Raw genomic sequence first — 12,268 nt, forward strand, 5'->3', positions numbered from 1 at the left:
AACCCACTCCAGTGTTCTTGCCTGGAGAATCCCAGGGACAGGGGAGCCTGGTGGGCTGCCATCTATGGGGTCGCACAGAGTCGGACACGACTGAAGCGACTTGGCAGCAGCAGCAGCAGATTAACAATGTTGTGATAGTTTCAGGTGGAAAACAAATGGACTCAGCCATACATATATATGTATCCAAGAGTCCTTTATTGATGGCCTATGAGAAGTGGCTTCTAAGATGGCTCCCAATGATCCCAGACTCCTGGTATTCAAGGCTTTGTGTAATTCCTTCCATTTGTGTAACTCACTTCTAAGCAGTAGCAAACCTTTAACATTGAGGAGATGCCACCTTCGTGATTAGCTGACAAGAGATTGTAGGTACTGTCTTGCTAACAGGCTCTCTTCCTTGTGGACTTAGTGAACCAACTTGCCATGTTGGGGAGGCCTGTATAGCAGGGAACTCAGGGTTGCCTTTGACAAATAGTATGAAACTGAGGCTCTCAGTCTAACAGCCCAAATGAACTGGATCCTGCAAACCACCACATAAATGAGCTTGGAAGAACATCCTTCCCCAGGTGAGCCCTCAGATGAGGCCCCAAGCCTAGCTGAGACCTTGATTGCAGCCACATGAGAGACCCTGAAACAGAGGATCAAGCTATGCTGTGCCTAGGATTTTGACCCACCTAAACTATGAGATAATCAGTACGTGTTGTTTTAGACAACTAAGTTTATGGGAATGTGGAGACAGACAGATAGGGACTGGAGGGTCAGTGATTTTGTGAAAGATACTAGGTTGGTTTCTGAAATGAAAGCCATAGCATCCATCAGGAAAGTTCACTGTTTGGCTGATCCAGGAGTCAGTTTTATAAACTATGTGGGTCATTAATTGGCAGTCTGGGAAGATGGACAATTGGAAACCTGCATGGGATGTGGCACTGCTGTACTTGGTTGGTTATTATTATTCAATGTTGTCATAGTCATCACTGTGGATTAATAATATGAGGAGCCTGGCCATTCAAGTGATTAGGGGACTTTGAAGTGTCCTCTGGCAGTCCCTGTAGTCCATCCATGGATGGATTCTGCTGGTCAGTGATTGATTGGCAGCGAGAGGAATCAGGGGCATAGTGCCAGGGAGGTGAGGTGTGCAGAGACCTATTTTTTTTGAGTTGGTCAGTCACTGGGGGACTTGGTGCACACCTGGATTCCAGTGTCTAAGAAAGGAGAGAGGATGAGTTTGAGTTTTCGCCTCTGTCAGAAGAGGGAAATTTAGGCAGATTGCTGTGGATGTGCACTGAAATATGCAGAAGCTCAGTTTATGCCCACAAGATGTCCTCCTTCAGCCTGAGCATTTTGACGACAATGCATAATAGGAATATTGTTTATTGGGAGCTGACCCAGTAAGGGGTTCAGAATCACAGACTGACTTTGAAGTCAGCTGATCTTGGCTTCAGTATTTCCTGGTCTTTCTACTTGCTAGTAGTGTGACCTTAGGATAACTAACTTAGCCTCACTGTGCTTCAACAGCTTCTGCTGTCAAATGGTGCTAATGATAATCATTGTCACGTAGCTGGCAAGGTTACAGTGAAAATTAAATGAGGTACCTGATATTGATCAGCAGGGCCTCAGGGCAGGGCAAGTGTGTCACAGGAGGGGCAGATTCCAGCCTTGTTGCCCCTGAGATAAATCACCATTCCACTGTTGAGCGTGAGTACCACCTGGCTGGTGTCCCACATCCAGAGCCCTGCCTATTTCAGTGAAAAATGTGATGTAGTTGATGGAGGAACAGTGAGATGAAGGGTGAGCCCCATAGCCTGGGAGAGGGGGAGGTCCAGGGTGTCTGCAGGCAGCAATGTCCAGGTAGGGGTGACCACCAGCCCCAGCCTGGGAGACATTGCCCCCTGATGTCCAGCACTTCCCACTGGCTCTTTGCAAATGCTCAGATGATCACCACCAGATCTTCCATTTTCGTGATCCTTGGGGATTTGCTAATTTCCCCTCTACGCTGATGTAGGGCAGAAAATCCCCCCCCCTTTTTTTGGAACTTAGAGGATGGCTAGGTAGTAGGGTGAGCACAGTCTCTAGGGCCCTTCTAGTTCTTCCTCTTCTTCTCAAAAATGAATAAAGTGGCCTGAGAAGGTACATGAGTTGGCCACGTTCCTGGGGTTGTGACAGTAATGGACTGGAGCAAGGTCTCCTGACTGTGTCCTCCACCCTCCCCACACTCCAGCCAAGACCAGCTTTCCCACTAAAAGTTCCCCTTGAAATTGTGCAAACAGAGGAGGATGAGGGAGTCAGACCCTGCCCCACAGCTCCCTTCTTCTGACAGTCCTGAGTCTGCTGTCAACCCAGAGACAGGCTGGTTGTCACAGAGGCTCAGTGAGATAGTATATATTATAAAACTGCATTACTTAATTTTGTTTATTATATGGATATGAAATAGTTACATGTATTTTATCATATAAATTCATATATGTATATAAAAATGTATATTTATATATATGGTTATATAAAAAGTTTTATTTTTGTAACAGGAAGTCATACGCTCTAAGTAGAAAGAAGAAAATTAAAGTGACCTCTAAGTCTATTATCACCTAACTATCAATTCTATTAACATTTTGATGTTTATGGTTTCAGACTTTTTTTCCTGGTATGTGCATGTGTGTCTGTTAATGAGTATTTAATATATTATTAATATATGCACACTTGGTTTATATGAAAACTAGAATTGTTTGTTTACCTTCAATTTTTGCTCTTTAGACTAACTTAAACATTTCTCCATGTTGGCAAATATTTTTGTATACAATATTAACAGTTGCATAATATTGAGTTTTCGCATGTATCATCATTTTTATAACCAATATACTGTTAATATAGGCATCATTTTAGGAATCAGTGAACTAAAATAGACTGGAATGGGTGAAATTTAACTCAGATGATCATTATATCTAACACAGTGGGCAAGAATCCCTTAGAAGAAATGGAGTAGCCCTCATAGTCAATAGTCTAATGTGCAGTACGTGGATGCAATCTCAAAAATGACAGAATAATCTCTGTTTGTTTCAAGGCATACAGTCAGTATCACAGTAATCCAAGTCTATGCCCCAACCAGCAATGCTGAAGAAGCTGAAGTTGAACATATGAAGACCTATAAGACCTTCTAGAACTAACACCCAAGAAAGATGTTCTTTTCATTATAGGGGACTGGAATGCAAAAGCAGGAAGTCAAGAGATACCTGGAGTAACAGGCTAATTTGGCCTTGAAGGACAAAACAAAGCAGGGCAAAGGCTGACAGAGTTTTGCCAAGAAAACACACTGCTCATAGCAAACACCCTCTTCCAACAACACAAGAGAAGACTCTACACATGGATATCACCAGATGGTCAACACCGAAATCAGATTGATTATATTCTTTGCAGCCAAAGATGGAGAAGCTCTATAGAGTCAGCAAAAACAAGACCAGGAGCTGACTGTGGCTCAGATCATGAACTCCTTATTGCCAAATTCAGACTTATATGGAAGAAAGTAGGGAAAACCACTAGACCATTCAGGTATGACCTAAATCAAATCCCTTACGATTGTAGAGAAGTGACATATAGAGTCAAGGGATTAGACCTGATAGACAGAGTGCCTGAAGAACTATGGACAGAGGTTCGTGACATTGTACAGGAGGCACTGATCAAGACCATCCCCAGGTAAAAGAAATGCAAAAAGGCAAAATGGTAGTCTGAGGAAGCCTTACAAATAGCTGAGAAAAGAAAAGAAGCTAAAGGCAAAGGAGAAAAGGAAAGATATACCCACTTGAATGCAGAGTTCCAAAGAATAGCAAGGAGACGTAAGAAAGCCTTCCTCAGTGATCAATGCAAAGAAATAGAGGAAAACAATAGAATGGGAAAGACTTGAGATCTCTTCAAGAAAATTAGAGATACCAAGAGAACATTTCATGCAAAGATGGGCACAATAAAGGACAGAAATGGTATGGACCTAACAGAAGCAGAAGATATTAAAAAGAGGTGGCAAGAATACAAAGAAGAACTATACAAAAAAGATCTTCATGAACCAGATAACCACGGTGGTAATGATCACTCACCTAGAGCCAGACATCCTGGAGTGTGAAGTCAAGTGGACCTTAGGAAGCATCACTATGAACAAAGCTAGTGGAGGTGATGGAGTTCCAGTTGAGCTATTTCAAATCCTAAAAGATGATGCTGTGAAAGTGCTGCACTCAAATGCCAGCAAATTTGGAAAACTCAGTAGTGGCCACAGGACTGGAAAAGGTCAGTTTTCATTCGAATCCCAAAGAAAAGCAATGCCAAAGAATGTTCAAACCACTGCACAATTGCACTCATCTCCCAGGCTAGCAAAGTTACACTCGAAAATTCTCCAAGCCAGGCTTCAACTGTACATGAACTGTGAACTTCCAGATGTTCCAGCTGGATTTAGAAAAGGCAGACGAACCAGAGATCAAATTGCAACATCCGTCGGATCATAGAAAAGGCAAGAGAGTTCCAGAAAAACATCTACTTCTGCTTTATTGACTATGCTATAAAGCCTTTGACTGTGCGGATCACAGCTAACTGGAAAATTCCTCAAGAGATGGGAATAGCAGACCACCTGACCTGCTTTCTGAGAAATCTGTACGCAGGTCGAGAAGCAACAGTTAGAACTGGACATGGAACAACAGACTGGTTCCAAATAGGAAAAGGAGTACGTCAAGGCTGTATATTGTCACACTGCTTATTTAACTTCTATGCAGAGTACATCATGGGAAATGCCTGGCTGGATGAAGCACAAACTAGAATCAAGATTGCCAGGAGAAATATCAATAACTTCAGATGCGCAAATTACACCACCCTTAAGGCAGAAACCAAAGAGTAAAGAGCCTCTTGATGAAAGTGGAAAAGGAGAGTGAAAAAGCTGGCTTAAAACTCAACATCCAAAAAATGAAGTTCATGGCATCCTGTCCCATCACTTCATGGCAAATAGATGGGGAAACAGTGGAAACAGCAAGAGACTTTCTTTTCTTGGGCTCCAAAATCACAGCAGATGGTGACTGAAGCCATAAAATTCAAAAACGTTTGCTCCTTGGAAGAAAAGCTATGACAATCCAAGAGAGCATATTAAAAATCAGAGACATTACTTTGCCTACAAAGGTCTGTCTAGTCGAAGCTATGGTTTTTCCAGTAGTCAGTCATGTATGGATGTGAGAGTTGGACCATAAAGAGAGCTGAGGGGCAGAGAATTGATGCTTTTGAACTGTGTGGTGTTGGAGAAGACTCTTGAGAGTCCCTTGGACTGCCAGGAGATCCAACCAGTCAATCCTAAAGGAAATGAGTCCTGAATATTCATTGGAAGGACTGATGCTGCAGCTGAAACGCCAATACTTTGACCACTGGATGTGAATAACTGACTCATTAGAAAAGACCCTGTTGCTGGGAAAGATTGAAGTCTATAGGAGAAGGGGACAACAGAGGATGAGATGGTTGGATGGCATCACCAACTCGATGGACATGAGTTGGAGCAAGCCCCAGGAGTGGGTGATGGACAGGGAAGCCTGGTGTGCTGCAGTCCATGGGCTCACAAAAGTCGGACATGACTAGCAAATGAACTGTACTGATACTGTTAGTAAACATGTATGAAGGATAGTCTTGGTTTTGACAATTAATAACACTGTAGTTACATTTCTGCATTTAAATCTTTGTGCATATACATGACTGATTTCTAGAAACTGAAGTCTTGGGTCAGGGTGTAAGGAAAGATATTTAATGACTTAGGAGGGGATAGTTGGTACACTTGGTCCCAGTGAGAAACCTGCTTTTTCTAAGTGTCACACAATCATATCAGTTACAGATACACAGCTTGTGGCCATAGAAAGGTGGTGCTCCTTGGGTCTCCCACAGGGTGCGACCCCCAGCTGAAGTGTGTGTTTTCAGGCTGGTGAATCTGATCTCTACAATGCTTCTGACTTCAGAGACCAAGCTCCTTCCCAATAAAAGCAGGAAATAACCAAGTTTTTAATGAGTTATCATTAATTCATGTATTTGTTTTTTTGCACCCATTGCTTTCCCAGTGTCTTTAGGGGGCCTTTAAGAATCCCTGAAGCAAAATGTCCAGGTATGACTATAAATTTAGGTCAGAGCAAATATAGAGAGAATGAACCAAGTCAGCACCAGGATCTATTTTGACTGTAGACATTTGTGCCTGATAGTCCTGCAGAGTAAATAAAATTGAGCTATAAGTTTCTTTCTTACCTTCCTATTAGATGCAGCTGGAAAAGAAATACAGTCATTTGCAAGATTTACATTGGTCACAGGTAGAAAATATGCCAATTCTTCCAGGGTAAATGTTTCCTGATAACTGAATTTCAAAAACATGTTTGATCTCCTTATGGAGTGTAGCTGAGTTAACCTTATACTTTATTATCTAAATCAGGACACTTTAGAATGGGAAAGGGACATCATTAATAATTCTGGTGGGGGACTTCCTTCCTGGCGGTCCAGTAGTTAGGACTCTGTGGTCTCACTGCTGAGGATCGGGGTTCAATCCCTGGTCAGGGAACTAAGACCTCACAAGCTGTGCAATGCAGCCATTAATAATAGTAATAATGGTTATACCAAACAACAGGTGTAAACTGGACAAGGGGTCGCCCTAATGAAAAAGACAGAGTGTTATCAATAGTAATCTTGTCCTAAGTGTATTATAGTAAGATCTGCCTCAGCCGTCTTCTAGAAAATGGTTCTCACATATATATGTATCTCACATATTCTCTATACATTCATTTATCTATGTGTCCTCATTTTTAGTAAAGAACAACTATTACTGCATGAACACTGAATTTCAGAAATTTCAATTATATTTTCTCCTACAAAATGTTATTTTATATTAGGTATTTAGTAACAGGCATACTGTGTTTTATACTAGGATTAAAACTCATTAAGGACTTCCCAGGTGGCACAGTGGATAAGAATCCACTTGCCAACACAGGGGACATAGGTTTGATTCCTGGTCCAGAAAGATTCCTGGAGTAGGAGTAGGGGGGGTGTCTGGATCTGAGTATAGAGATCTGTGATATTTTATAGTGCCACAGTGGTACCCTCAGTTTATTGCATGGGAGCAAGACAGAGAAATTATCTTCTAAGACATACAACTATGGGAGAGGGTGGAAATATAGGATGGAACAGTCCCCTTCTGAGATTTACCACTGGATGATTTGAGGAATGGGGAAGTCAGGGAGGTTCACAGGGAGGCTACCAGTGATAAGATAGCATTAGAGAAGAAAGGGGAGGTGTCAGAGTGGTCATGAGGGAGTTCTGGGTATTTCACATTCAGTACATACAGTTTCTTTCCAGTATGAACATTCAGGTGTACAATGAGGTGCGACTTCTGGGTAAAGATTTTCCCACAGTCACTGCATTCATAAGGTTTTTCACCAGTATGAATTCTCTGATATGTAATCAAGACTGACTTTTAAGTGAAGGCCTCTCCACATTCAGTATAAACATAAGTTCTTTGTTCAGTCTGAGTCTTCTGGTATATAAGGAGGTTCGATCTTTTGGTGAAGACCTTCCCACATCTTGTGCAGGTATGGGTTTTTTCCCCGTGTGAGTTTTGCTATGCTCATGCATTTGATTTGGAAGGGAAAGATGTCCCATAGTCACTGTATTCATATGGTTCCTCTCCACTATGAATTTTTTGATGTGCAACCAAGTGGGTCTTCTGGATAAAAGCCTGCCTACATCAGTGCATATGCAGGGTTTCTCTCCTGAATGAATTCTCTGATGCAACCTCTCTATTGACTGATGGGTGAAAGTCTCATCACATTCATTGCATTCATAGGGTTTTCTCACAGAATCGGCTGGACAAAGAGGTGTGGCTTCTGAGTGAAGACCTTTCCACATTCACTGCATACCTAGGCTATCTTCGCAGTAAGAAATTGTCAATGAGGAATGTGTTCTTGTTTCTGGCTGAGGGCTTTCCCACACTGATTAGGTTCACAGAATTTCTCATTTAGATGAGAATTAATGTAGTTAGTATAGAAAAAGGAATAAGTAAAATTTGACTACAACCATTAATCTTCTCAAGGTTTTTCTTATGTTACTTCTATTAGGACTTGTATGTTTAACCTATACTTCAAGCCATTTCCAAATTAATCACATTTAAGGGGTTGTTCTTATGAACTAACTATGGGCTCATGTAAGTTATTTTTCCAGTGTACTTACATTTACAATCTCTATACTTATTCAATGTGTTCTTATTGATGAAAGCAACATGACACAAAGGTCTGTTTTGGTTTTCCTGATATTTATCTGGTCATCATATTGTCACAGTTTTTATTTAAAATGAATAATCATTTTAATTAAAAAGAAACAATGAATAATTCCTCTTGAATTCATCCAGTTTCTCATTGTGAAATGAAACTTTTACAGTAATCCACTGTATGATTTCAGTCTCAGGTTTCTCTCTTAAAAGGAGAAAAAGAAGGCAAAATTCAAACTTAGAACAGTTAGCCAACTATAGAGGAGCTACATGCAACTGATCCAGGTTGGACACAGGGAAAGCAGATGATGATGATGATAGAAAACACTCCTATGGTTCTTTATTTATGCTATGTACTTATAGTTTTTAGGACATGCCAGGCACTGTTCTATGTGACCCCAAAGTATGTACACACATATAAACTCATTTAATTCTCTCAGAAACCATATGAGCTAGATACTATTATACATTATTTAAAAGAGAAAACTAAAGCCCAGAACAAGTAAATAATTTTATCAAGATGACATGGGTCATATGCAGGACAGATTAAAACAAGGCAGCATATCTCCACTTACATAGACTCTCCGGTACCCATTTGGGGGCTTTCCTGGTGGCTCAGACGATAAAGAATCCACCTGCTAATGCAGGAGACACAAGAGACATGGGTACACTCCCTGGGTCGGGAAGATCCCCTGGAGAAGGGAACGGCAACCCACTCCAGTATTGTTGCCTGGGAAACCCCATGGACAGAGCAGCCAGGTAGGCTACAGTCCACGGGGTCACAAAGAGTCAGACACGACTGAGTGACTAAACATGCACCTACATAGTACCCATTTAGTTCTTCCAGCAGCTCAGCTTTACCCTAAGCAACGTACCAACTCACCTGGAAGGGAAAATCACTGATGCTTTGTACAGAAGATGAAATACAATAGGTTTTAATATTAAATAGAATGAATAAGTTATGCTATTATCCCATTATACCAAATTTTAAAATACTGAGCCTGATTGGATCATGAAATCCAGTTTGCTTTCCTTTTTTAGTTAGGCTAAAATAGTGAAATCTAGAACTTTGTCTTATCCCTGCCAAACTTCATTATTCTTTCACGCCTATGCTGTACTCTTTATAGCCACAAGCCTCATTTCATTTATTCTATAGATCTTAAGCAATCCAATTCATAGGAATGGCTTGAGACTTTTCCCAACTTTCTACTTCTTTTAGTATATATGTACAAAATTCACTAGAGCCAATAATATTTAGTTACAGCCAACACTATTCAATGTAAACAGTTAATGCCTGTGCTGAAAATAATTATCTTTAACAGCCTGAGCCCATAGACTTCCTTATTAGCACATAAATAGAGTCATCAGTCTGGAAACATAGCTATGAATGTGAGTTTGTATTCTGCCAGTCGTGAAAGTGAAAGTCGCTCAGTCGTGTCCAACTCTTTGCAACTCCATGGACTGAAGAGTCCATGGAATTTTCCAGGCCTGAATACTGGAGTGGGTTGTCTTTCCCTTCTCCAGGGGATCTTCCAAACCAAGGGATCGAACCCAGGTCTCCTGCATTGCAGGCGGATTCTTTACCAGCTGAGCCACAAGGGAAGCCCAAGAATACTGGAGTGGGTAGCCTATCTGTTCTTCAGAGGATCTTCCTGACCCAGGAATCAAGCGGTGTCCCCTGCATTGCAGTCGGATTCTTTAACAACCGAGCTATGAGGGAAGCTGCTAGTCATGAACGTGTCCTCAAAATATCCAGCTTATTCCCCAATCCAATAATTACTCACATACACTTCTTCCATTAATTTGGCTCTCTCTGCTCTTTGTGCCAGTTCAAAATATATATATGTGATTCATAGATCAGTTAAAAGCACTATGCTCTGAAAATCAGTCCACAGTCTCACCACAACTTTAGGGAGACATAATTTTCTCTGAATTTTAAAAGCAGACATTATCTATGCTGCCCACCTTGATGCTTTTTGAGTGAGAGTTGTCTTTCACTACAGTGATTAATGAACAAGGCTTAATTCTTTGTTTTTAAGCCATTTCCCCCCTTCCTACTAACAATCTGTTTCTTCGAACTTTTTTTGACAGACTTTTTAAAAAAACCCACTGAAACATCTCCAAAAAACTATTAATGTCAGTACTTGAACTGGTTTCTCCATTTTTCCACTAGAAAATTTAAGGATAAAATATTATTAATTTTTTATTCTTAAAGTTTTCTCATACATATAGGATGGAATATAATCATGTACCACACAATTTAAAAACATTATTTTTAAAGATATGTTTTTGGAAACAAAGTAAAAAATGATTAACATTGGTAGTCCCCGGGGAAGAGAACTGGGAAGTAGAGGTGAGAGTGAGATGTTTTAGTGTCTACTCTTTCACACATCTGAATTTCAAAGTTTGTGAATGTATCATCGCTCCAAAAATTTTAAATTAAAAATTAAAATAAACGGGGGAAATTTTTATTTGCTCTGAGTTCTATGGAATGGTGGGGGTGAGAAAAGGAAAATATTAGATACTGGAGTGATTAAGGGCCCAATTTTATGGAACAGGTGAAGCCTGTATCTAAATAGAGCCCTAAATAATCAATAGCATAAACACAGAGAGAAACTTCCTATATAGGAAGCTTTAAGAAAACTGGAGTTAAACATGAGTTGTGGAAGATATACAGATATAAGTTTGAGTTGGAAATAAGGGGCCTGCTGTCATTAAGAGGAAAGTATAATTATCATGTGCTACATAATAGGGAGTAACTGCAATTTTATTTCATAAGGCTAGTACAGGATAAATGTCATGGTTTAGGTAATGAAATCTGTCAGTAGCACCTAAAATGAACTTGTCAAAAAATGGAATTAGTTATCCCATTAAGAACAGAAAAATCCAACCAGGATACAATATGGACTTGTTTTGTGGTGAGATAGATGGGACTTAAAAAAGGGGGGGGGGAATTAAATAACACTTTCAAAAAAAGAAAAAAAAGAAGAATTGCAGAGTGAAGAATATTGGAGAACAATATCTGATTTGGGCAATGATGATTCCAGGTAATAATATATTTGGAATGAAGGAACTGCACAGCTGTGAGAAATGTCACTATACATAGGTAAATTCTGGTACTAAGGTACAGTCATAATGCAAGGACTGAAGGTATCACTATATGAGTCAGTAGAATAGGAAAATAAAACGTGTTCAGAGTGGATGGAAGATTCCCTTAAGGAAGGAAAAGCAGAGGACAGTAGACAGGGCCCTTCAGTTAGAGGGAATGGAAGGAAAAAAGTCTGTAAAAAGAAAACAAAGTACTCCTCAACAAGGAAAACACAAAATAGCTACACTTACAAATGGATGGAACAGTAAGGACAAGCACCTCACAGAATGGAATCCCACATGATAATACAATTAACATTCAAAGTAGCTGACTATATGAGAAATTGAAACACCACAAAGTTAGCAGCTGAGGATGAGGCATATAGGGTGATGAGCAAGAGTATACGATCTGATGTCAGAGTTGACATATGTAAAACAAAATGAGATTGGTTTTAGATGACATTGAGAAGCTGGAGGGGAAATGGAAAGAGACTGGAAGGAGCAAGGGCAGAACTGGTACTTTTGAAAGGAAGCAGATCCATGAAATCCGAATACATAAGGACAAAAACTATGGTGGGGGGAGGGGCAGGACAAAAGAAGCACAAAATAGTAGGGAAGGAAAAAAATAACTAAGAAAGCAAGCTGCCTGAGATGGTAGTGTAGCATATGATCTAGAGTACAGGGACAGGGGGAGAAGGGCAGATAGCTCTCCTGCCAAAAAGCCAAGCAAAGAAGACAATGGATACTGGCAAAGGTCATACTAGGAGATGGCATTTAAGTATTAAAGGGGCTTCTGTCAACTCTGCCTAAGCAACTCTATAAGTTTAGAGACTTTTTTTTTTACAGAAACAGTTTATAGTTTTTAATGAATCTGTAAATCAAAAAGCTCTCATTCCCAAATAAAATTAAATTCCAGATCATGTAGATGTTTATAGGAAT

Source organism: Bubalus kerabau, chromosome X (assembly GCF_029407905.1).
Source record: "Bubalus kerabau isolate K-KA32 ecotype Philippines breed swamp buffalo chromosome X, PCC_UOA_SB_1v2, whole genome shotgun sequence".
Classification (NCBI taxonomy): domain Eukaryota; kingdom Metazoa; phylum Chordata; class Mammalia; order Artiodactyla; family Bovidae; genus Bubalus; species Bubalus kerabau.